Source organism: Puma concolor, chromosome A3, assembly GCF_028749965.1.
Source record: "Puma concolor isolate L17-30 chromosome A3, mPumCon1.1.hap2, whole genome shotgun sequence".
Lineage (NCBI taxonomy): Eukaryota > Metazoa > Chordata > Mammalia > Carnivora > Felidae > Puma > Puma concolor.
The window spans coordinates 10,028,515-10,054,098 of record NC_141669.1 but is presented as its reverse complement, the minus strand read 5'-3'; the positions used below and the strand labels follow the sequence as shown (position 1 = coordinate 10,054,098).

Genomic DNA, 25,584 nt, shown 5'->3' with positions numbered 1-25,584 from the left:
ATCTTGTTGATGAATGTTCTGTTTCAGAAATTCCAACAGAGCACCATGGGAATGGGTCATCTAGTTTTACAGTGTCTGGGGCCTCATCTTGAAAACTCAAATGCCAGGGCTAGTGTTATTTGAAAGCTCATATATTCCCTACATCTGGCATCTGGTCTGGGAAGACTCAATAACTGGGGGTTGAAACAGCCGGGGATCCTGTGCATCTTTCTCTATGTGTCGTCTCTCTGTGGTCTGTCTAGTGTAGTGCTCGGTGCATTCGCGGTGGCCATATATATGGTGGTTGGTTCAGGGCTCCAGAGGTACATTTCCAAACAGAGAGAGAGCCGGAGAGAGAAATCTTATCGCCTATTATGACCTAGTACCTAGTGTTAGTACTCAGCATGGTACTCTGTTGGTAAAGTAGATTCGAAGTTCCACCGAGGTTCAGGGGGCCTGGGTGGCTTAGTTGGCTAAGCATTTGACTCTTCATTTTAACCCAGGTCATGATATTGCGGTTTGTGGGATCAAGTCTGCCATTTGGCTCTGCGTTAACAGTGTGGAGCCTGTTAATCCCTGGAGAGGGGATTCTTTCGCCCTCTCTCTCTGACTCTCTGTCTCTCTGTCTCTCTCTCTCTCTCTCTCTCAAAATAAATAAATAAACAAAATAAAACAAAAACAAGTTCCACCCAGGTTCAAGGGAACATAGACTCTACCTCTTAGTTGAAGGATGTCAACATCACAGTGTAATTCGAGCATGTGGAATAAGCTATATATTGGTGTGTCCATCTTTAGAAAATATACTCCATCTCAGACATAGTGGCTACTGATAACTAAAATTTCCTTTGAATTCTAACTACCAGCTCTAAAATGTTCACCATTGCCTCTGAAATCCCTGTGTGCCTTTCTTTGAATGTATCACCCCCTCTTCTCTTCCCACATCATCACTTCCCCACATTTTGTCCTTTCCTTCATAGTTTTACTACATGGGCTTTCATGCCATCTCACGGTGGATGCTTGTACACACTCAGGTATGCAGATTTAGATTTCATATAATATAGATAGTACTGAATGCATTTGTCTGTGCCTTGCTTTTTTCCCCCAACCTGTGTTTTTAAGATTATTTGTCCATACCATTGCGTGTAGCTTAAGCATTTCACATGCAGTTTACTATCCCACTGAATACATATTCCACAAATTATCCATTTTATTGGTGTTGGACTTCGGGTTATTTCCAGTTTTGTTTTATTTATGTGACTATTATCAGGTGGGTATGAATATTCAAACATTGTTCTACATGTTTCTTGATGTACATGCAGGACTTTCTCTAGGGAATATCACTCAGAATGGAGTATTTACAGCAGTCAGAATGTATATTCTCCAGTGTTTATATTTTCACCTAAATTTCTTAGAGTTTTCCTTTCCCATATAAGGTTTCAGTACACATACAATTTGTGTGCATTATGTGCCATAAGGAGAAAGCTCTTTTTTTTTTTTTTTTCCGAATGGATTTGGAATTTATTCTAGCACTGTTTTCAATTAAAAAAAAAGCATTTAGGGGTGCCTGGGTGGCTCAGTCGGTTGAGCGTCTGACTTCGGCTCAGGTCATGATCTCACGGTTCATGAGTTCGGGCCCCGTGTCGGGCTCTGTGCTGGCAGCTCAGAGCCTGGAGCCTGCTTCAGATTCTGTGTCCCACCCCTGGTTGTGCTCTGTCTCTCTCTTTCAAAAATGAATAAACATTTAAAAAATTTTTAAAAATAAAAAAATAAAAATAGTACAAAGAAAACTCATGTACTTTGTGCCCAGATTTACCTGCTATCCATATGTCCACGTAATAGGGGTGTGTGTGTGTGTGTGTGTGTGTGTGTGTGTGTGTGTGTGTGTAAATAACAGTTAACATGCCTCTTTAACTCTAAATACTTTTATGTGCATTTCCTAAGAGTAGAAGTATTATATAATTACAGTCAACATCAATTGCGTAAATTTACATTGAATCGATACTTTATCACCTATATTCCAGTTTTCTCAGGTGGCCTAATCATGTCCTTTGTAGCACGTTTCGCCTCTACTACAGAATCCAACCCCTGGGGTCAGAAATTACAGGTCTGTCATGTCTATTTAGTCTGTAACACTCTCCAAACCTTTCTTTATCCTTCATAATGTGGAGGCATTTGAAGAATATATTGTTTTCTTTTTTCAAGGAAACAGGCTTCATTTTATGTTTGATGTTGAAGTCTTCTCACATCTACAACGAGGTTATGCATATGCAGTATGTCTCAAGGTTTCACATCTGGAAGGACATGATGTCCACCCGCAACATAACATTGATCAGCCGGTGAAGGTGTTGCCCTAATTCTCTGGTGTTAATTTACTTTAAAAAATGTTGTTGCTTTTAATCTCCTTCTCAACGAATAAACTATCAATGGGAGAACACTTTATTTAATATCATGCCAATATCTCAAGCTCATCAAAATTTCTCCCTGATCTTAGTATCCACTGATGATGCTTTCCTGATCTAATCTTTATCATGGTGGTTGCAGAATGAAGATTTTCCAACTCCAGAACCTATTCCACATTTAATAGATAGGTTTCAGTATTCTATTGTAAGCAAGAGCCTTCTCTTCCCCTGTGTTTATTTTTATATTCATGTATGTATGTATCTGTTTTTATTTATTAAAGAATGAATTTATTATTAAACATTACTATTAAATATTACATTTCTATTGAAATCGTATAATGTAGTATTTAAATTTATTTATGAAATAATAATTAATACCTATATTTAATGGTTTATAATTCATTACTGAACATAGTTATTTCAGTGCTCAAATCTCAGATTTGTTCTGTGGGAGCCCTCTCACTGTGTCCCCTGTGCATTTGTGAAATGCTCCCATTTGACTTCCTGACATGACAGAATATTCCAGGCTCATCTTGGATCTACGCTACCCTAATCATGGAATCAACTTTTTCCAGGGTGCTGTACTTCCTGTTTATAAGCACCATTTACTTTAGAGCCCATTGTTTTTCTATTCGTCGGCAATGTCAACCTTGTTATAATTAAAACTTTTTATGTAGGGGTGGGTCCAGTCTTGAGTTCTCTATTCTGTTCTTTGTGTACTTGATTGTTGCTAAATATGTACTAAATCTCATAGTTTCCTGTTAGTCATCGTCTTGTCTGCTATTAGGACAGTCTGGGCTCTTTTTAGTTTATGCCCATTCCTGTAAAATTTGTAATTACTTTGCTAATTTGATTTTAAAAATAACCACTAGGATTTTGAGTGAAATTGTATTAAATCTTAAATCATTTCTCCAGATGTGTTACCTTTCCAAAGGATACTGAGCACTTTTTTTAATTGAATAATTCAGGATTTTTTTTTAACTGCTAATCATTTTAGGTTGGTTTTCCCCTGCACACAATGTGTCATTAATTATGTAGATGTAATTTTTTTTTAAAATTTTAGAACCCTGTTCATAGATTATATCTTTAAATAAACACACAAATTGTTTGGGTTTGTTTTCTTATGTATAAATCCTAACTAGGCACAGCTTGTGTTTCACTCCCCTGTTTTCAATATCTATTATTAATGTGAGGATTATTTTTATTTTCCTCCTTTTGATTTCATTCTGATATCCATGTTATCGTGCCATAGATAGAGATCCATGCCTTAGATCTTGGAGCTGCCAGTTGGAAAATGTTGGGGTTACCAACTTTTGTGGTTTGCATGGGAGTGATGAATTTCTTGGATGCAGGAATTTTCAAGGTTTGAAACTAGGAAAGTCGGACAAATGGGAATGATTTGCTCATTATGCACATGACTAAAGGCACAGGGGTCTTTTTGTTTTGTTTTTGTGTTTGTTTTTGTTTTTGTTTTGCCTAGTCTAAGGGTAGTATTCTCTTTGTGGGCAATAGGAATAGTATTATTCTTATTATTTGCTAATGCGTTTAAATGGATAACTGATATAATCTAGAAATAAATAAAGAAGTATTCTTAATGTAAATCATACCAAAAAGAACTGCAGGCACAGATAGCTTCACCAGAAACTTTTACTAAGGAGTTAAGGGAAAAAAAATGATGCCACACTAATACATTCTCCCAGATAAATGGAAGAAAAGAAGGGAGAAATGCTCTTTGAGTTCAGTCTATACGTTTATTTATTTTTTATGTCACCATAATGTTGACTTAAAAACACATGACACAGGTCTTACAAAACAGGAAAATTTATAATTTTGAAAACCTAAAGAAATATTAACAAATAAAATCTAGCAAAATACATATTATGAGCAAGTTGTATTTAGTCTGAAAATAACCTTGGGAATATGTTTAAATCAATGTAATTTGACACCTTAATAGAATAATAGAGAAAATTCGAGAATTATCTCAATAGATGCAGGTCAGTCAGTTTATAACATTAAATGTCTACTCATAATTAAAATCAAGGAATATTTTTATTCTGATACAAGGTAGCCATAACCAATGAAGAGAATGCATCATGCTTGATGGTAAAACGTTGAAAGCTTTTTCTTTGAGATCAGCAAGAAAAGGATGGCAATGGTGCCTGCTTTTTTTTTTTTTTTTTCAATATGCATTTGGGATCCTAGTTAGTCCATTAAAAGAATGAAAACAAAAGTTATACATAGAAAATAAATAAACTGTCTTATTTGTAGACATTATCTACACATATGTGCATGCCTATATATGTGTAGAATATCCAAGAGCATGTATAAATAATTCTTAGAATAAATCAGAGTTAGAAACACGTTTCTTGGATACAGGATGAATTTATTCCTTTCTACTTTCCATCGCATCCATTTCCCCCCACCCCCACCAAAAACCTTACTTAAATAGAGGGATACACTGTGTTAGTATATTGGAAGGCTCAGTATCATAATAATGTGAATTTGTCTGGATTCTACCAAATTTACCCAATCAAAACTCTAAAATGATAGATTGATGATCTTGTTAAACTGATTAAAATCATATGAAAAAGAAAAAAAAATAAAAAAATAAAATCATATGGAAATTCAAAGGGTGAAGAATATCCAAAGAAAAATATCCAAGGTAATCTTGAAGAACAAAATGGGAAGACAGGCCCGTAGAGGGTATTAAGACATCATAACGTTATTATAATTAAGATAGTATGGTATTTGTGCATAAAAAATTAGACCAATAAAATGATAAGCTCAGAGAGACATCCATATATATATGGACACTTAACTGATGAAAAATGTGTTACAGAGAGTAGAGGGCAAGAAAACAGTGTTTTTAGTAAATTGTGCTAGATGTATTTGGTATTCATGTACATATCCATATCCACAGCTTATACAGAAATCAGTTTCAGTGAATTGTAGATCAGAATGTTAAAGGGAAAAAAAAAGCTTCATAAAAGTAACAGGATAATTCTTTTAGACTTCTGTATGGGAAGATATTTCTTAAACAAAAGACATAAAAATTATTAACAATGTAATATTGATAAATTTGTTAAAATATTTTCTGATAAAAAACTTTAATGAAATAAAATGCAGTCAGTTACTGACAGAACATATTTGCAATTCACATAGTTGACAAAATTGCATCCGTGATATATAAATCAATCTCTCATTTCACTAAGAAAGAATAAATATACACATGACAATTGAATGGCACGTCACAAATGAGGATATATACATTATTAATAAGCATATGACAATGTACTCTAAAGTCATTAGGGAAATGAATATTAAAGCCATGAAATAACACTACTTTCACCAACAATAGGACAGACATAAAATTTACAAGAAATTTTATAAGAACTGGTGGTTGGAAAGAATGTGGAATGAAAATAACCCTTATGAAATTCTGTAGAGAGTGTAAATTGTTAAAAACAACCCAGAAAAAATTTAGTAGCACTTACTGTATTTGAAGATCTATATTCTGTATGCTGCTGCAGTTTTACTCCTAGGTGTATATCTAAAAGAAATTCACATATATGTGCACAAAAAAAAAGCATTTAATGGAATGTTTTTATTGGTATTATCATGACACATCAACTCTACAAATAACCCATCAGTGTTAGAATGAACATAAACAATGTGTTAAATGTATTGAGTGCTGTAACATGAAGCATGAGAATGAATTGCTCTTACAAACAATCTGAACGGGTAAAGGAGAGCATGTTAGACAAGAAAAAGCATTTACTGTGAAGGATTGGTACACTTTACCCATGATTCTGTCTGCTTTTGTTTCAAAATTATGAATTGAAAGACACAGATGAATTCATAAGAAAAAAATGTAGGCAGAGATAAAGTAGAATAGAACTAGGAGCAAAATTAAGATTCAGTGATATTTGCAATACATGATTTTATTTAAAATATCTGAGATCATGCTTTTTAAAAGCAGTAGATAACTGAGTACACATGGGTTATGATATTTTCAACTTCCAGTATTTAAGAAAAATCCCAAATTAGCAATGTTTCAAGTCAATAGTGATGAATTCTCAATAGTTTGATCAGGGCATTGATTATACATACCAGTGCTTCCTGGGGGTGCAAAAAGGCCCTGTAATAGATTCAGGACATTTCATCCTGTAGATAGAAACTATTGATTGTATTGAGCACGAATGACAATTATTCCTGCCATAGAGCTCTTAACGCATGCCCTCGTTAGCTTCCACGTGCTCTACCCCAGTGGTCTCCAAATTCTCCTTAACCATGTTGACTTCATCCCATTCTACTATTTCTCAGCTTGAGATATTTTAATGCCTGCTTATATTTCTGCCCATAATCCCTCAAATCAATAGCATCATATTCCGGGACGCTCATATCCTCTGTTCCACACACATCATTTTTTTGCATGGTCACCTCATAAGAACTGTTGTGTCGAGAATTTATTGATTTATTTTTTTATTGATTTATTGATTTATTTTTTTTCTGATAGTGTAATAAATTACCTAAATTTTTAATGTTATAAACAAACCACTCAGAATATACACTCTGGTCAGAGAACTGCTCTGTGTAATTCCATGCCTTTAAATTCCAATCAGACCTGATCTCTACCCAACATACAGTTCTTCTTTGTAATAGCTTCATGTAAGCTTGAAGAACATATGTGCTCTTCAGTTGTTGGGTATAAAGTTCAGTTGGCATTACTATGAATGTATCAAATAGAGCAATATTTAATTATGCAGATTAAATTTTCCAAATCCTTACAGATTTTTTTTTGTCTTCTGCAAAAATTGTGTTCAATCCCCACTGTGACTATGGATTTTTTTTCTCCTTAAGTTATGTCAAATTTCGCTTCACATATTTTAAGGATACATTTTTAGGTTCATACATATTTACAGTTTTTATATTTTTCTGGTTGATCGACTTTTATCATTAAAAACATTCCTTTTTTTTTTTTTTTTTTTTTTTTTGGAATCTCTGGCCATGCTGCTTGCCCTGAAATCTTTATCCAGTATTAGAGTAGCTCATTCAGCATTCTTTCAGTTAATGTCTATATCATATATCTTGCCATTCTTTCCCTTTCAACTTCTCTGTCTTGTTGTTCACTAGAAATAGGTTCTGAGACAAGAGAGGTGCATCCAGACTTCCTGGGGAGTGGAGAGGTTTACCTATAAATAAAGAAGATTGATCAGGAGAGAAACTAACTACAATGTGGTTATGATAGAGGGTTTAGAGGATCCTATAAGAAGTTTGGGAGCTGAGATGACTCTTTCCAGCTGCCCATAATTAAAGGGAGGAAGTCAGGACTTTTATCCCAAGTAGTCATCGGCCACAGGCCACGTGTGGGAGGTGGTGTAACCTTGGCCAGGCAGTTTCTGCATTCAAGGGTAAATTCCAGTGCAGGCTGCAGCTGTGGGTGTATCTTCCCAGCAGTTGGGAATGGGTGCAAAAGCCTAACAGTGGGATCTGGGTGGACCAAAATGGTATAATGAGAATACAATAATAGTACAATGAAATAACTATACTTAAGGTACATCCTTTCCAAGGAATCTATGATTTGTTGTGCCCTTTTTATTAAATTTCTAATATTAATATTTTCATTGGAATATATTCCATTCACAATTAACATAACTATTGATATATGAGGTTGAAGTCTGTCATTAACTTTGGTTAGAAAACAAAAGGAATGTGATCCACCTATTATTCTATGCTCCTTTTTGCTTTTTGACTTTATTTTGATTAAGAATTATACCCTATGTGTTAGATGTGCTAATTAACCTTATTGTGGTAATCATTTCATGATATATACGTATATCAAATCATTATATTGTACACCTTATACTGACAAAATGTTATGTCAATTACATCTCCATAAAGCTAGAAGAAAAAAATGGTGTGTTTTTCCCTCTATTTGTTAGCTGTACGTTTCGTTAGTATTCAATTAGGTAGCTGCCACAGAGGTATAAATTAATACTTTTATTGCTTTGTAAAAAGTACAGAAACCTTGAAAGACTTTTGGAATATCTACTCTTCTCAAACCTACAGAACCATCCCCAAAACTACCGTGTGATGATTTTTACAAGGCCCCTCTCTAAATAGTTAGATTTAAAAATCGATAAATAAAAATGTATGGGACCATGTGAGGTACCATAATTACTATTTATTAATTAGTATTTAGAATAGTGAGGAGATATGAGGTACCTATGTACTTGTTTATTGTCCTAAGTGTGTATAAAGATTTTTCTTAGGTGCTAGACATCACTTTCTGTTTAGGTCTAGAAACCATCTATCTCTCCAAGGCTATTATCAAACATCATGTCTCACACTTGGAGAAAAAGAGAGCAAAGCTATTATTTGCTCTCCCATGAGCTTTTCAAAATGTTTATATTGAAACAGTACAGAATTTCTTATCTCTAATTCTGCTTATTTAATGCAGGCTACATAATTACTCATGATGCTCCTCATCCACTTGCTGCTTTTGTGAATCCTGGCTTCCAGTTCAAACACTGTGAATTGAACTCTGTCAGTGATGACCAAAAATATAATTCTTACCTAGAGTGTGCAGGAGAATGTAAGAGATGCTTCATTTTCTGGTCATGTCAAATTAACTACTCAGAATTTTATAGTCTAAATGTAGAGTAACACATCTCCCAGCTATGTCTTTTCTTGAACTTTTTAGGCTGTATGTCTCAGTTCCTAAGACGTGAGCCTTTTCAATGTCAACCTCACCCCTGTCTTCCTCACACTGCCACCAGTGAGGAAGAGAAGCAAAGGGGCTGTGAGCAGTTCTTTTTCAGTTCTTCTTCATGCCCCTCATCCAGCATGGCTCAAAACTGGTTGTTTATACTTAGCTCTAGGTCTATCACCCTTAGAATGTGAAGAACAAAGAGTTATGGAGAAAGGAGATTGTTTCTGTCTTTACAGCATGTCAATGTTCTTAACTCAGCAAGTCGTGAGGATGGAGAATCATGAAGATATTTACATTATTTTGACATTCTTTTCTCTCCTTCTCTAAGACAAGTTACTCACATCTTAGACTTTTATACCATGTCAGGTATGTTTCTTATGCTCTTTTCTGTATTGTGTATAATTTTCTTTCTTCTTGATTGGGTCCTGATATTTTTTTCTTACCTGTTTTTTAGCTGACAAATATTCTTTTCGTCTGTGTCTAATAGTTTGCTAAACCCATTCTTTAGCTTTTTTAGAGTATTATTTAATTCTATGAAATCCATTTGATTCTTTTAAAATTATTTCCCATTCTCCTCTGATTTTTTGAATCTTGTAATTCAATTGTGTAAAAACATGAATTATAGTCACTGTGAAGTCTGTCTGATAACTGCAGTACCTAGATATTATGTAGATCTGTTTCCTTTTTTCTTAGTATTCCGTCACTTTTTTCATCTTCATGAATGCTTTTTATAATTGAGTGTCAGATATTGTACATGAAAAATTGTAAAAATCACTAGAAACCCTGGATAGTCCTGTGTCCTGGGGAAAGAATTTACTAGTATTTTTTAAGGCAGCTTGTTTAAGTCTCATTTCTTTTATCTTATCAGAGGTTGAGATTATTTGAAAATATAATTCAGGTCCTTGAAAGACTGGTCAATTTGGGGGTCACCTTTCCTCTTAAAGTATATCCCTTTGAGGTTATAAACCAAAGCCTGTTTTTTCCTCCCTTTCTTCTTGTTCTTTTTTTTTAATGTTTATTTATTTTTGAGAGAGAGAGAGAGAGAGAGAGAGAGAGCATGAACGGGGGAGGGTCATAGAGGAAGGGAGACACAGAATCTGAAGTAGGCTCCAGGCTCTGAGCTGTCAGCACAGAGCCCGACGCGGGGCTCGAACTCACAGAGCGTGAGATCATGACCTGAGCTAAAGTCAGAAGCTCAACCGACTGAGCCACCCAGGCGCCCCCCTCCCTTTCTTTTTAATGTTTATTTTTTAGAGAGAGAAGGAGAGCATGAGCTGGGGAGGAGCAGAAAGGGGGAGAGAGGATCTGAAGTGAAGCAGGCTCTAGACTGACAGCAGAGAGCCCAATGCAGGCCTCAAAATCATGACCTCATGCCTTATGACTTCAGCAGAAGTCAGATGCTCCATTTTTGCTATCCTGGTTGACAGCTTTCTCCCTGGGGAAAAGGACATCCAAACAGCTGGATCACCTGTTCTTCTTAGTTCTTTCCTGGGTCCTGGCCTGGCAAACGTTCAATGTCTTGGTAACTTGGTAACTGTCTAATACTTTCAAACAGATTCTTCATCTTCATAGTCTAATTTTTCCATTGTTTTAGTAGATGAATGAAACAAGTAATTCTGCCATTACTAGTAGACTATAGCTGACAGATTGCTCTGAATTTGATGCAAAAAAATTCCAGAACATTCTAATTCAACATAAAATGCTATTATAAACTCTCTGCATCACATGCAGCCTTTCTTGCAATACAAGCCCTGGGAACACATTATTTATCGAATGTAAAACTATGCCATGTGGCACAAAAGTTGGAAATGACAGAACTTAACTGTCAAGAATCTTCAGCCACATATTGGGAAGGTTTAAAATTAGCATTTATATATAAGTAAATATTAGTATAAGGATAAAAGCAAATATTCGAATTTAAATTACTTTCAGATCCACCCAAGATTGATGGAGTAACTCTAAATCCATTCTAGGCACTTTTAATAATACTCATAAAATTTTGTGATGCAGATTTTTTTTCCTATTTTACAATGAAGACATTGATGTGACTTGGAAAGAAAGTTTCTTGGTTAGTATCACACAGGTAGAAGATGTTGGAACACGGATTCGGACACATATTGAAAGTGTGCACTGTATGTTCCTAAAATTCTAGTGTTCCTTCCATTCTCTGATGCTGCTTCACTGAGCCACAATGCAGTCAGAACAATTACATATTTAATCTCTATTTGGGTTTTTGATGAAGTAACATACCTCTCACTCTACATTATTTAAGACAGAATATAAGTAGGCATGCAGATAAATTATACTTTTTCTTAATTATTCAAAACTTCAAGAATATATTGGTGAACTTAGGTTCTGCCCTTGCTCCTAAGTCATAATGATTTTCTTCTACTTCTATATTTGATTTAGGTAATGTATGAAGTGGCTTCTCTCCTCTATGGCCCCTAATCCGATGAGACTTATGTGGTTTGTGAGTCAACTTCTGTTTTATGCAAATTTATGCTTATATATCAATTTCATTTATTCACCATTATCAGGTCAGAACAATTTTTTCTCTGAATTAGGAAGAGAGACACAGAATTTTCAAAACAGAATCTAAATGTATCCCTAAGAATTTTGATAAATTGAGATTGCCTAAAACTGTCAGTAATTTTGCAAATCAGCCAGGAAGACATCCAAATTCTATTACAAATGCTTTTGTATGTCTATCTATTAAAGGAGGCAGGTGCAGATTATCAGACTACGAATCTATGGATTTAAATTTAGAATCTATTTTTTAATTATGCCATGACAAGTTGGAGAAATTAACAAAGGATATGATAATAATAGCTATTCTTTCTAACTATTAAGTTTTGTTTCTTTGCTGGATTTTCTCTCAACACTTAGTTTTAATTCCATGGAATTAAAATATTTTTTGAGTCAGACACACATATCAAATTCCTATATATTTCACAATGATAATCCTTACCCTTTACTGATACTTTAGTATATCTATTATCTTTCCATGTATATGCTTTGTCACCATGGTAATGTTTTATCAGATGTCTCTAAAAAAACATTATCAGTTTCATTTCTTCTGTTTATTACACTATTTTCTTTCTGATTTCTGTGGTAAGGCAATCTTCACATTTACCACTCTTATTATATGTTTTCTATAATTTTAATATTATTTGAAATCTATTTTCAGAGAGCATTTCTCTTTGAAAAGATAAAATAAATGAAACTTATGGGCACCTGGGTGGCTCAGTCGGTTGAGTGTCTGACTTCAGCTCAGGTCACGATTTCCGGGTTTGTGAGTTACAGCCCCACGTTGGTCTCTGTGCTGACAGCTTGGAGCCTGCTTCAGATTCTGTGTCTCCTTCTCTCTGCCCCTTCCCTGCTCACACTCTGTCTCTCTCTCTCTCAAAAATAAATAAATATTAAAAATATTTATAAAAAAATGAAACTAGCCAGAATTCTACCCATTCTTTGATACTCACAAAATTTCCTGACCAATACTTATTTTTCATTCACGTTTGCCGTCTTTCTTTACCAATCTGAACTATGACACTAATAAACTAACCATTTGGGATGATGAATTTCAGTTTTCTCATGATTCTGAATACTAATCATTATTTAGGATATTAAATGTTTTACAAATGTTTCAAACTATCTACTTTCTACATTCAACAATCACTGACTACTCAAGATACTTTATTTTAATTTCATTTTAAAAGTTATTCTCTTCCTAAAATATAGCGTGTGTGTGTGTGTGTGTATATATATATATAATTTGACTAAAAATTTATAATTATATGCTTTATCAGTATATGTGTTTATATTGTTCTTACCTATTTTTTTCTTGAGACAACTGGAGTGGAATTTTTTTGTCTTTTTTTATGTTTAGGTTTTATCTAATTAAGATAAAGAGAAATGCAAAATGAATAATCACTCTTCTCTTTTTTTTTCTTCTTCTTAAGTACCTTCCTATTTTGTAAGTTAACCTCTCAACTACTGTAAATTACCAAAATACAGCATTACTTATTTTAAGTTCTTCTCTCCGTGCCATTTTTCATACAAGGTCTTCTTCTTGGAAAGATCTGTACTCCCCTTTTCAACAAGAGTTTCTTCCAAAGCCTTCAATACACTTGTGACCAACATCCTCCGTGAGACCCTCCGGGTGGCTGATCACCATGGTGACTTAAGTGGGTCTCCTCTGCTCTCAAAGCATCATTCACCCCACAAAGTAGGCAACCAAAAATGCTTTTTGAATTTTAATTAATGACTCTGTTTTATAGGAATAAATCATATTCACTACATATGACTTGAAGATCTATTATGATCCTGAAAGGGCTGGCAGGGAATTAACCATGTATGTTCTTACCAGAATGTTCTGGAACTAAATCCATCTTATCTGGCTTTGGAGCCCAATTGGCTTTGGTGTGTTTGGGGGAAAATCACTTAAACTGTTGTGACTCAAGATCTGTAAGATAAGAATTGTGGCTAGGGGCACATTTGTTTCTTTTTTGTTAAAGGTTAATTTCCCCTCAGGCCCTGTGGTCTCTGAGTTCCCTGCTTCAAGGATCATGAGGTCATGTTTCCAGCCCCACCCAGGACGTGTCTGACACCTAGCAAGCACTTACCACGTGGGTGAGATGATCGCATGGTCGATTCTACAATTTTCAGTGCGCACGAGGATGGAACTAATTCTCAGGGCTGATGCTCTCAAGGGAGAATCCCCAGAAAAGATGAAAAGTAATCTTTACACTGAAGGGTGTGTGAGACAGAAAAAAAATAAATAAAAGGAAGCAGTATCCCAGGGTGTTTCTAGACAAAAAGTGTACCTTCATGATAATCACAGGAAAATGTTTTCTGGATGTCAAGGCATATGCAATATTTATTAATAAAGGTGTTTATGATAAATTTTCCTAAACATTGCAAATCTGTGCAAGACTTACGTTGGCCTCCCCTAAAACAGAAGTGACTTTAAACTTCTGATCGGCTTGCCGGCTATTCTGGAATTTAAAATAGTTGGAATTTAATTCCATAATATTTTCCCCCCTGTTTCTCCCTCCCTTCCCCAGTTTGAAGCAAAACAAAAAAAAAAAAAAACAAAAAACCCACAACCCAAGAAACAAAACAGAGTGAATCTTTTGATAGGTCCTTGTGCCCTCTAGTGGCCGATCTACTTAGCACGAGTACTGGCCAGTCAGGCCGGGGTGTCTTTAAATGGCTGACCAGCCCTTTCCTCCTCTCACAGGTGACGCTCTCCTAGGCTCCAAACACACAGTCTGCACTAAAACACTTGAAACAATGGCTGGGTCATAAGTAGAGAGAGTTGGTAAAACTTTTAAATCTTTTATCTAAACTTGTATCTACACTTTAAAAAAAAATATTTTTTTTCAGAAGCAGTGTAAGTGTGTATTCCACAGAAATACAGCATAAATTATATTAAAATGTTTCATTATCCCAGTGACCAGAACAAAAGGGTTCTTCCTTATTACATTTTTATGACATATAGTTCAAATAATATGTATTTAAATGTATTTATTCAGTAGGCTGACTTTTTGTTACTGACTGGGAATATTGATGACTAACTAGGTCTAGCATGGTGTGAAAAATATAAAAGTTAAGAAAATAACTATATTTTGTATCAAATTACATCTACATAATTACTCCTTCACCGACTATATATTAACCAACTTAACAACAATATTTTCAATTCAGAAAGGAAGATTCATTTGGAAAATAACCATCAAGTCAATTATTAGATATTTATTCATTCAGCACATAGTTAAATATAATCTGTGTTGTGCCAGATATTAGTATAGGACTGAGAAAAACATGGTGAATTCCTACGTGGAGCTAATGTTTCAGGAAATAAACACTAACTAAATAAATAATCATATTATAAATGTAAAAAGATAGCACTGTGAAAATGCTAGAAAATGGAATATGTAATATGAGGATGCTTAATAAGGGAAATTGTATTAGCTGGGAAAATATTGAGAGAATGAAGTCTGGGGTAAAGTCTAAAGGAATAACAAGCATTCTAAGAGCAATGAGTTAAGGGTGAATTTGGGAAAAAGAGAATTATCTTTGGCAAAAGCAGATCTTGAAGGAGGAAGACAACATTGAAAGATTGAAAATAGCAGACATCAAGAGGAATCATAGGGTTTAAAAAGGCAAGAAAGCTCAGTAGGCATCATCAGCATCATGGCCATAGAAGGAAAGGAAACTCAGCAAAACTAAAAGGCAACTGACAAAAGGGGAAAAGATATTTGCAAATGACATATCGGATAAAGGGCTAGTATCCAAAGTCTATAAAGAACTCACCAAACTCCACACTGGAAAAATAAATAATCCAGTGAAGAAATGGACAGAAGACATGAATAGACAATTTTCCAAAGCAGACGTCCAGATGGCCAACAGACACATGAAAAGATGCTCAACGTCACTCATCATCAGGAAAATCCAAATCAAAACCACACTGAGATACTACCTTATGCTGGTCAGAGTGGCTAAAATGAACAAATCAGGAGACTATAGGTGCTGGAGAGGATGTGGAGAAATGGGAACCCTCTTGCACTGCTGGTGAGAATGAAAACTGGTATAGCCACTCTGGAAAACAGTGTGGAGGTTCCTCAAAAAGTTAAAATAGAACTACCCTATGACCCAGCAATAGCACTGCTAGGAATTTACCCAAGGATATAGGAGTGCTGATGCATAGGGGCACATGCACCCTAATGTTTATAGCAGCACTTTCAACAACAGCCAAATTATGGAAAGAGCCTAAATGTCCATCAACTGACGAATGGATACAGAAGATGTGGTTTATATGTACAATGGAATACTACCTGGCAATGAGAAAGAATGAAATCCTGCCATTTGCAGCAATGTGGATGGAACTGGAGGGTATTATGCTGAATGAAATAAGTCAGTTAGAGAAAGACAGATAACCATATGTTTTCACTTATATGTATATCTTGAGAAATTTAACCGAAGACCATGGGGGAGGGGAAGGGGAAAAAAAAGTTACAAAGAGGGAGGGAGGCAAACCATAAGAGGCTCTTGGATACTGAGAACAAACTGAGGGTTGATGGGGTGTGGGGGAGAGGGGAAAGTGGGTGATGGGCATTGAGCAGGGCACTTGTTGGGATGAGCCCTGGGTGTTGTATGGAAACCAATTTGACAATAAATTATATTAAAAGAAAAGGACATTTAGTATTTATTCTTAGAGATGCCCTTTTTGGAACTTCAATTATACAGTTGTTTCTTTCTGGAATTTTGTAACTTAAAATAACTTTAAAAAGCAGATTAAAAAAAAAAAAAAAAAAAGAGGCCATTCAAAGCAACGCCCTCTACCCTGACATACATAAACACAAGAGCACATATGCAAAAAGTACACACTTATATATGTTTATTATTTCTAACCAAGTAATTTAAAAGAAAACTGAGTATACAGTTTCTTTGGTATTTATCAATTGATTAAATCAGATACGTTTAGAATAATGTTGCCTGTTCTGTAAAAAATATATCAACATCAAAGATATGATATTACGTTTCTTCTTTTTTCGCTGCTGCTTTTGGCCCTTTTTGTTTTATTTATTTATTTATTTATTTATTTATTTATTTATTTATTTATTTATTTGGAAGTTTTCTTATGGTTCCCAGCGATCTTCAATTCTTAGTGGTCCCACCCTTGTTTATTCCCCTTGCCTTAAAGTTGAACTGGATCCAGTTAGACGTGCTTCTAGAAGATAGAATTTGGCAAAAATGACAGAATGCCTCTTCCTGGTTAGGTTACCAAGGATGGTGGTTTCATCTTGCAGGCATTCTCTCCCTGGCTCTTCCTAGGTGAGGGCTCTGATGGAGAGGGTGAATGAGGGCAAGAGCTGAGGGCAGCCTCTGGCCGAAGGCCTGTGGGAACTGAGGCCCTCAGGCTGATAGCCTCCACGGAGCCGGGTCCTGCCAACAATGGGTAAGGGTGTTTGGATGCAGATCTTACCCCAGTAGAGCCTAGAGTGACTTTGCCACCCCCCCTCCCCCCCATCAATGTCTTAATTGAAACCCTGTGAGTAGGGCAATCATTCATCCTGGTTTGCCTGGGGCTGAGAAGTTTCCTGGGACGTGGGCCTTCCAGTTTTAAAACCTGGCAAAGTCTTGGGCAAACCAGGATGAGTTGATGAGATAGTAATTGTGAGCTAATAGCTGTGTGTTGTTTCCAGATGCTAAACGTGAGGGTAATTTGGTAGGCAGGGGTAGGAAACTAATACACGTCTATTCAGGATCCACCTCAGGCATAAGGTGTCACAGGAAAACCTCTGATTAGTAAGTATGTGCTTAGAGGTCCTTCATCAGATCCCCTGCAGTATTCTGTACTTTATGACAGCATCTGAAACTCTTCTTTCTGTTGCACCAGACCAGAAACACTCTGAACGCAGGGACTATGTTTATCTCCAAGGAAATCTTTCAATATTCAGAGCAGATATCACAGTACTGGAACTGAATGATGTGTGCATATGCCCTGGCTGGCTTACTTAATACTCTTATGTGCACTATAAAAAAAATGTCATTACTTAGGGAGACGATGCTTTATAAATCAAAAATACATTAGCTCAAGTAAATTTTGATCTTTTTGCATTATGACAAGATTTCTTGCATCTTTTCCGTGTTGCGAGAAAAATAAAAACTTGCTCCTTTTTCTTTGTTTTGTTTTATTTTTAAGCCAGAGCTATTTTCACAAATCTGACTCCTCATTTTGTGGCTAAGGACACGATTAAGGAATCAAAGGACTTTGATTTTGTGATCAAGGTATTTCAGAATAAATTGACACCTGTGTTGAAGTAACAAGAAACTCATTACCAATAATATAGAAGTAACTTCAAACTCTGTCTTCATTTCACTAAGAAGCATGGATATTCATCTTTGTGTAACGATGATTCAGTAAAAGAAACAGATATGACAGGGGCACTTGGGTGGCTCAGTCGGTTAAGCATCTGACTTCAGCCTAGGTCATGATCTCACCATTGCCTAGTTCAAGCTCCGCACCGGGCTCTGCGCTGACAACTCAGAGCCTGGAGCCAGTTTGAGATTCTGTCTCCCTTTCTCCTCTGCCCCTCCCCCACTCACACTCGGTCTGTCTCAGAAATAGACGTTAAAAAAAAAAAAAAAAAGAAACCGATTTGACAAAATGGGAAAGCTTTATAAAGGATCGGTTGTGTCTGTCATTGGTAGACTTGCCTAGAGATCTGAAAATAGGGTTTGTAACAGACAACATTCAATCCTATTAACTTCATTGACGAAAACACCGAGTAATATGATTATTATTCAGTTCAGTCTCTAGGGGCCACATTCCTTTTGTTTAGTTTGAGCTCCAGGCAATTGCTCTTTAAACCTGTGCACGCAGTTATGTCTTAGCAAAGAGTGAAGAGTGTGGCTACAAATTGCACCAGTGCCATATTTCTGCAAGCAAAACACATCTTACATTTTTCTTTTGTTTCTTGTAAAGATGTTTTTATATAATATGAGTCAATTATTATAGTCTTTCCATATGTAGTCTAATGACTTATTTATTTAATTTTTTAATGTTTATTTATTTTGAGAGAGAGAGGGAGCATGAGTAGGGGAGCTAGGGGAACAGCAGAAGGAGAGAGAGAATCACAAGCAGGGGTTCACAAAATCCCGACACGGGGCTCGAACTCACGAACCATGAGATCATGCCCTCAGCCAAAATCAAGAGACGCTTAACTGACTGAGCCAGCCAGGTGCCCCATGATTTCTTTCTTTTTAAGAGTTTACTTTCTCCAATGCCTGAACAGAGTATCAATGAAGTTTGCTAATATAAACCCCACCGGACCACAAATTCAACCCCCCACTCCTTTTGTTGGGCTTTATTTGTTGACTTACTGCTTCTTGATCTTCCTTTGGTTCATTGGGAGCTATTTTCTACACTTTTTGGTGGGAGTAGGTAAAGGAAGGAAGATTTTTTTTTAATGTTTATTTTTGAGAGAGAGAGCACAAGCAGAGGAGGGACAGAGAGAGAGAGAGAGAGAGAGAGACAGAGGATCCCAAGCAGGCTTCAGGCTGACTGCAGTGCCCAATGTGGGGCTCGAACTCATGATCTATGAGATCATGACCCAAGCCAATGTCAGATGCTTAACCAACTTAGCCAGCAGGTGCCGCAGGGAAGATTTTTTTTTGTTTTTAATTAGTCACAAACAGAATGAAAATAAAGGTTTTATTAAATGGCAGAGTGTCGTGAGTGTTGGAGAGAGATGATATCATACAGGGATGCAGCAAATAGGAAATGCGAAAAAGAAAATTCTTATATTTCAGAAAATTTAAGGGAAGCAGTTACTGCATAAAGTGAGATGTTGGCCTCAAGGCATTTTTATAAGTAAATAAGCCAAACATTTGTAGCTTTCTAGAGCATAAAATATAGAGAATATTTAACATTTACTGCTTTATAAGAACAAAGTATTGATGTGTTTATTATATCTAATATGAACACTTTAAATGTTCATATTATATTTTCTTTGCAAACTTTCATTGAAAAGGAATTTGGTTAACAGTTTAAGTTCTTTATTAGGTATTTGAGACAAGTTACAAGTGATGTCCTGTGCAAAAAAAAAAAAAAAAAAAAAAAAAAAAGAATTTATTTTATAGTTTGTAAAACATTAATATTTCTTGTTCTCACTTTAAAAATTGCACGATGCTTCTGAATCTTCATCTGTTATTCTAGCCTCTTACTTTTCTGTGGAATTTACAGTCTTTACCTCATACAACCTATGAAAAATGCTGGGGGATTACTAATAAATAAAGTTTGAAACTTACTCATTTCTGAAAAGGATGTGTGCAATCCTGTTTATGGATTAATTCTCCCTTCAGAGAGAGCTATGTGTTTCCTTGTGTCAAACTACATCTTAGAACGCTAGTCAGAATGTATGTTTCCTATGGTACATTCTATTAAGTTAGCTGTTAGTCATCAAAGATAGCATGCGAGTTAGAATACATTGTATTTAGAAAGCTAGAGATTTAATCTCTCAGATTATATTATATGTTTCAAGTTTTATGCTCCCCCCCATCATAAAGTAAATGATATCTGGGGTATTTCAATAATACCCAAATTGTGCATTCAATTCATGGCAAATTAGGCGGAACTGATTCTTACCTACTGTTAGCTTCCCTTCTCTATCTTGCATTAATGGAAGTTGTACTAAATAAATACTCTCCAGTTGAACTAATTAAGCCCCCCCAAAAGTATTCTCAAAATCATGAGTTAATGTTATATTTATATTTTTCCTACCATTTCTATACAATTAAATAATATTCTAAATATTAAAAATAGTTATCAACCTGAGATCATTGCAAGAGGTCGGATTCATGCTAAGAAAGTCAAGAAATTTGAAATTTGGACACATTGATGATATGTTCACACACTAACATTAGCTCATGTTGCTAATGAGATGAATATTTTTAGGAAAAGAAAAGAATAATTGTGACAATAGAAAAGCTGCCTCAGGCCACTTTTCTGTACATATCGATTTTGCTGAACCGTCAAGTTTGTTTTACGTCTTGAATTCCACATAAAGTAAGGTGTGTCCTTGGTCCCCTCACAGACTATACAAATTCTGCCCATAGCCCAAGTTCTAGTTTAAAAGCTAGAACTTGCTTCTTAGTTTAAATTGCTTCCCAGAAATTTCTTGGTGGCTGCACTGTCCTGGATGCTTCTATGACACAGTCCTCTGTTATTAGCTACTATTCATTTCAGTTACGTATTGACTTACTCATCTGTTAGGCAGGGTAGCGTCCACATTTTTGTGTGAATAAAATTACCTCGGCAGCTTCTGTACTTGTCTGTCTGCTGGAAAGATGTAATTTAACAGATCGAGGATGATCTACAGAAATCTCCCCATCTTAGAGGACCATGTACCCATTCTGTTCAACTTAACCTACTTGCTCTTATGAAATATTACTTTCTCTATTTCTGCCAAACACACGCTGAGGACTTTATTCTCCTGCACCATGCCAAAAAACTCATGTATTTTCTGTAATTTTTTTCCAACATCTTGTGACACTGCTTGGCATCTTGGAAGACTCAAAAAGTAGTAGGCTGTAGTTATTTTATTTCAATCTTCAATTTGTTCACTGTGCAAACTCCTTCCTAAGTGTATCGTAAGCGTTCTGCTTTATGACCATGATCATCTCATTGAATTAAATTTAATTTGATAATTGTGTGGATTTAAATCTTGTAACAAGTCTTTAAATCTTTATTTCCACATGCGTGCATGGTTTTATTTTATTTTTTTTCATTTGTATGTTGCTTAATAGGATCGTGTTTTCAAGTCTATTTTAGTAAAGTAACGTGTAAAATAAAACTGAGACCTTATGCGTTTGAAATGAAAATAAAAGGCATATAGATCAGAACGGGAGAAATAAGACTGTTTTTGTTTATAAGTGGCATAATCATATGTAGAAATGCTGAAATAATTAAGAAAAAAAAACCTCTTGTAACTAATAAGCAATTGTAGCAAGGTTTCAAGATACAAGGTTAAGATATAGAATTCAGTCACTTCCCTATATACCAGCAATGAACAGCTGGAATTTGAAATTAAAAGTACAATACCATTTATAATAGCCCCCCCCAATGAAATACTTAAAGGTATAAATCTAACAAATATTTATATGAAGAAACTAGAGGTATAAATCTAACAAGATTCATATGAAGAAACTAGAAAACTCTAGTTTTAACTCAAAGAACTGAATAAAAAGGTATTCCGAGTCAATAGATACAAAGACTCGGGCGCCTAAATGGCTCAGCCAGTTGAGCATCTGACTCTTGGTTTTGGCTCAGGTCATGGTTTCATGGTTTGTGAGTCCAAACCCCGCCTTGGGCTCTGTGCTGGCAGTGCAGAGCCTGCTTGGGATTCCCTCTTCCTCCTGCTCTCTCTGTCCCTCTCCTACTCTCTCTCTCTCTCTCTCTCTCTCTCTCTCTCTCAAATAAAGAAACTTAAAAAAAATTTTTTTTGAAAAAAAAAAAAGACTCAGTATTGTCAAAATGTTAGTTCCCCCCCCCCAATTTGATCTATACATTCAATGGAATCCCAGTCAAAATCCTAACAATATGTATTTTTTTGGATATTGACAAACTGATTATAAGTTTAAATGGAGAGGAAAAGCCCAAGACTAGCCAACACAATCTTGAAGGGCATATGAGGGAAATGTCTTCCTTTCTCCCAATTTTGCTGTGAAACTAAAAATTTCCTTTAAAAATAAAGTCTCAACAAGAAAAAAGTAAGTTTTAGGGGAGCATGGGTGACTCAGTTAAGCCTCCTACTTCAGCTCAGGTCTTGATCTCGTGGTTCATGAGTTCGAGCCCCGCATCAGACGCTGTGCTGACAGCTCAGAGCCTGGAGCCTGTTCTGATTCTGTGTCTCCCTCTTTCTGCCCCTCCCCATGTATGACCCCCCCTCTTAAAAATAAACGTTAAATTTTTTTTCTGTTTATTCATTTTTGAAAGACAGAGAGAGACAGAGCACAAGCAGAGGTGGAGTGCCCCTCAAAAATAGACATAAAAAAAAAGAAGAGTTGTTGCCAAAAGTTCATAGAAATGACATAGTCTAAAGTATGTTCAAATAATTGAATCTTCAATATACACATTTCTCCTGTAGGCATCTGGCAGAAAGAGAAGCACTGAAATTGTCAGAGGATCTACTCACTACATGTAAGTGATAAACTTTTGTGATGAGCTGAGTAAAAAACCAGGGCAAAGTTATTTCAATGACCTCAGAGATGTTTCCTTCACTTGGGGTCATCACATGTAAAGTTTACCTTCAGTAAAACAATGAGACTCAGAAATTCCCATTCATGCCCAGTTCCTTAATCACTCTGATTCCATTGTAGGCAAGAAAAAAGACAGGAGAGAACAGGTCAACACTGTGGTAATAATACTTTAAAGAATACTTTCCCATAAGAAACAAGAAATTGGGATGGTACATTTCATGGTTCTTTTCTATCTCTGCAGCCAAATGAAATTATCCAACTAAGTATAGCCTTTCTGTGGAGTCTTCACCCTCAAAGATGTTACGACTCTATTATCTTCTCTCTCTTTCTCAGTATTGGCCTTCCAAATTTGTGATGATGTGTGCATTTCAAAAACGTTTTCCAAACACTGCACTCAGTAATGGACCATTTGTTTAAGAGGGTCAGAGTAGTTCAAACTTCATAACGTGTATAAATGTGTAAGAGTGGGTCAAATATTACCTTACACTTCTATAACCAAACGCAAGTTATTATGGTTATACTTAAAGGGAGGTTATTGTGACCTTGGTTCCCATATCTTAATAAATTATTACCATATTCAACAGTGAAAATTCAAGCATTTGATCAGAGGTCATTCTTGAGTTTTCATTTTCATCTAGGAACTAATTTGACTTCTAATATGTAGAAATCACTAAGTGCCCAAATCATTCTAATATGTAGAATCTCACTAAGTGCCCAAATTCCTGTGTTATTCTTTTTTTTTTTAATTTTTTTTTTCAACGTTTATTTATTTTTGGGACAGAGAGAGACAGAGCATGAACGGGGGAGGGGCAGAGAGAGAGGGAGACACAGAATGTGAAACAGGCTCCAGGCTCTGAGCCATCAGCCCAGAGCCTGATGCGGGGCTCGAACTCACGGACCGCGAGATCGTGACCTGGCTGAAGTCGGACGCTTAACCGACTGCGCCACCCAGGCGCCCCCCTGTGTTATTCTTTAATGCAGGAAAGAACATGATTCTTAAGTTCTTCAGACTTCCAGTTTAGACTTTTACATATATTGATAAGGATTTATAAATACAGGAATGACAAGCTCTGTTAGACATCATTCAGCTTATTTTATGAAAGATAACTGTCTTAAAATGAATATATCTTAGTCTGGAAGAACTGAGATTGAAACACTTTCTCTGGAGAGGAAGTAAATAAGTAGAATATGCATAAATATTAATATGTCCATTTTTAAAATTATTTTTGACTATCTGGGTTGAAAGAATAGATACTATGAAATGGAAATAACAGGTTTGGTAATCACCCAAACCTAGGAGCAAACCCAGGCTTGAGCCTTTTCTGGAAACTTTTGGAATCTTAGGTTATGTGAAATTTTTCGAGATTCAATTCCCTGATAAGGAAATAATACCACTGAATTTTTTTTTTTTTTTTTTTTTTTTTTTTTTTTTTTTTTTTTTTTTTTTTTTGCTGGGGGGTGGAGAAGTGAACAAAATAATAATATATACATAATGTGTTCAATACGTGTAAAGTTTTCCTTCCCTTAGCTAAAGCCCCTATCATGGATTAGCATCACTGTTCTCCTGAGTCTCTAGTTTAGTGGGCATTATTGGGACTTATGTTGGTTTTATGTAAATAGGCAACACAATGTGTTGTTAGAAACGTAGGATGTAGATTCAGAGGTCCTGATGTCAAGTTCTGCCTTGGGAACACTTTTGCTGTGTTTGTTGGACACATGACTTAAATAATGCTGGTGATGCTTTCTACTAAATCGTAGGTGTTTGTGAGCTCAAATGTGATAACAAAGGCAGACACTCTTTGCAAAACACAAAACTTTAGTCACTACGTCTCAGTCTAAGGAGCTGAAAAATATTAGAGATGCATTTCTACGTGAAGGCTAGGCTAAATAACTGAACAATTCTGTTGTTTTTGCTACCTAACAGATAATACCCAACAAGGTTCAGTTGTTACTAATTGGCATTCATAATCTGTGTCCTGATCAAAGAAATTACTATGATATTTAGACTTATTTATGAATATTACTATGATATTTAGACTTATTTATGAATATATGCACCATCACATGGATTCACCTGTTTGAAATCAGATTCCTCAGGTTCCATGGTATCCTGGTGTCGAAGTTTGAACTTTGTGAGATGTTTTCAAAATTTATGAATGATTTAGAGCAGTCATTTAACATTTGAAACCTATGAAATAAGAATCTTTTAAAATAATTGTTTAGCTTTTCTAACCAAGCTAAATGGACATCATAAGATCCTGTGAACTGGGCATCATGCCTTTATTTTTGTTTCCCCACTTTTTTTTGTTTACATGGAAGCTCTACCCCCAACCTGGGGCTTGAACTCATGACCCCAAGGTCAATAGCCACATGCTCTGCTGACTGAACCAGCCAGGCACCCCGAGACATCTTCTCTCTGACAGAAGAACCCAAGATGCAGATAAGTCAAATAAGTTAAAATTTATATGGTCAGTGAGTGGAAGTCTAAGGGTAGAGCCTATGTTGCCTGTTCTTAGATAAAATGAAATGTTCACAATGTGAATATCGTAAATAACACATTCCCCCTACAGCCCCCAAAGCAGGCCTCTGATGAATGTGACTCTGACGCCTCACTCTTTGTGCTCAGGATGTGCCTCTGTGTGACCCTGAGTAATCTCAGTAAGTGGATTCTGTTTAAATAGAAGAATATGATGAGATGAAAAGAAGGAAGGTGGGAGAAAAGGTGATTCT

General features: G+C 35.7%; 1 long non-coding RNA gene across 4 annotated transcripts in view; it reads left to right on the top strand.

The window, feature by feature from the left end:
* The window catches only part of LOC147582242 (uncharacterized), a 611,785-nt gene that overhangs the window by 432,947 nt on the left and 153,254 nt on the right, over positions 1-25,584 (top strand). For 2 of the 4 annotated variants that reach the window (XR_015248679.1, XR_015248682.1), the window contains exons 1-2: positions 16,882-17,050; positions 22,743-22,795. The exons of 1 other annotated variant lie outside the window; for it this stretch is intronic. This is a non-coding gene — a long non-coding RNA (uncharacterized LOC147582242). Of the gene's footprint in view, positions 1-16,881; positions 17,051-22,742; positions 22,796-25,584 lie in introns of those variants that run through there. One more of the 4 variants, XR_015248681.1, reaches the window with a different exon arrangement.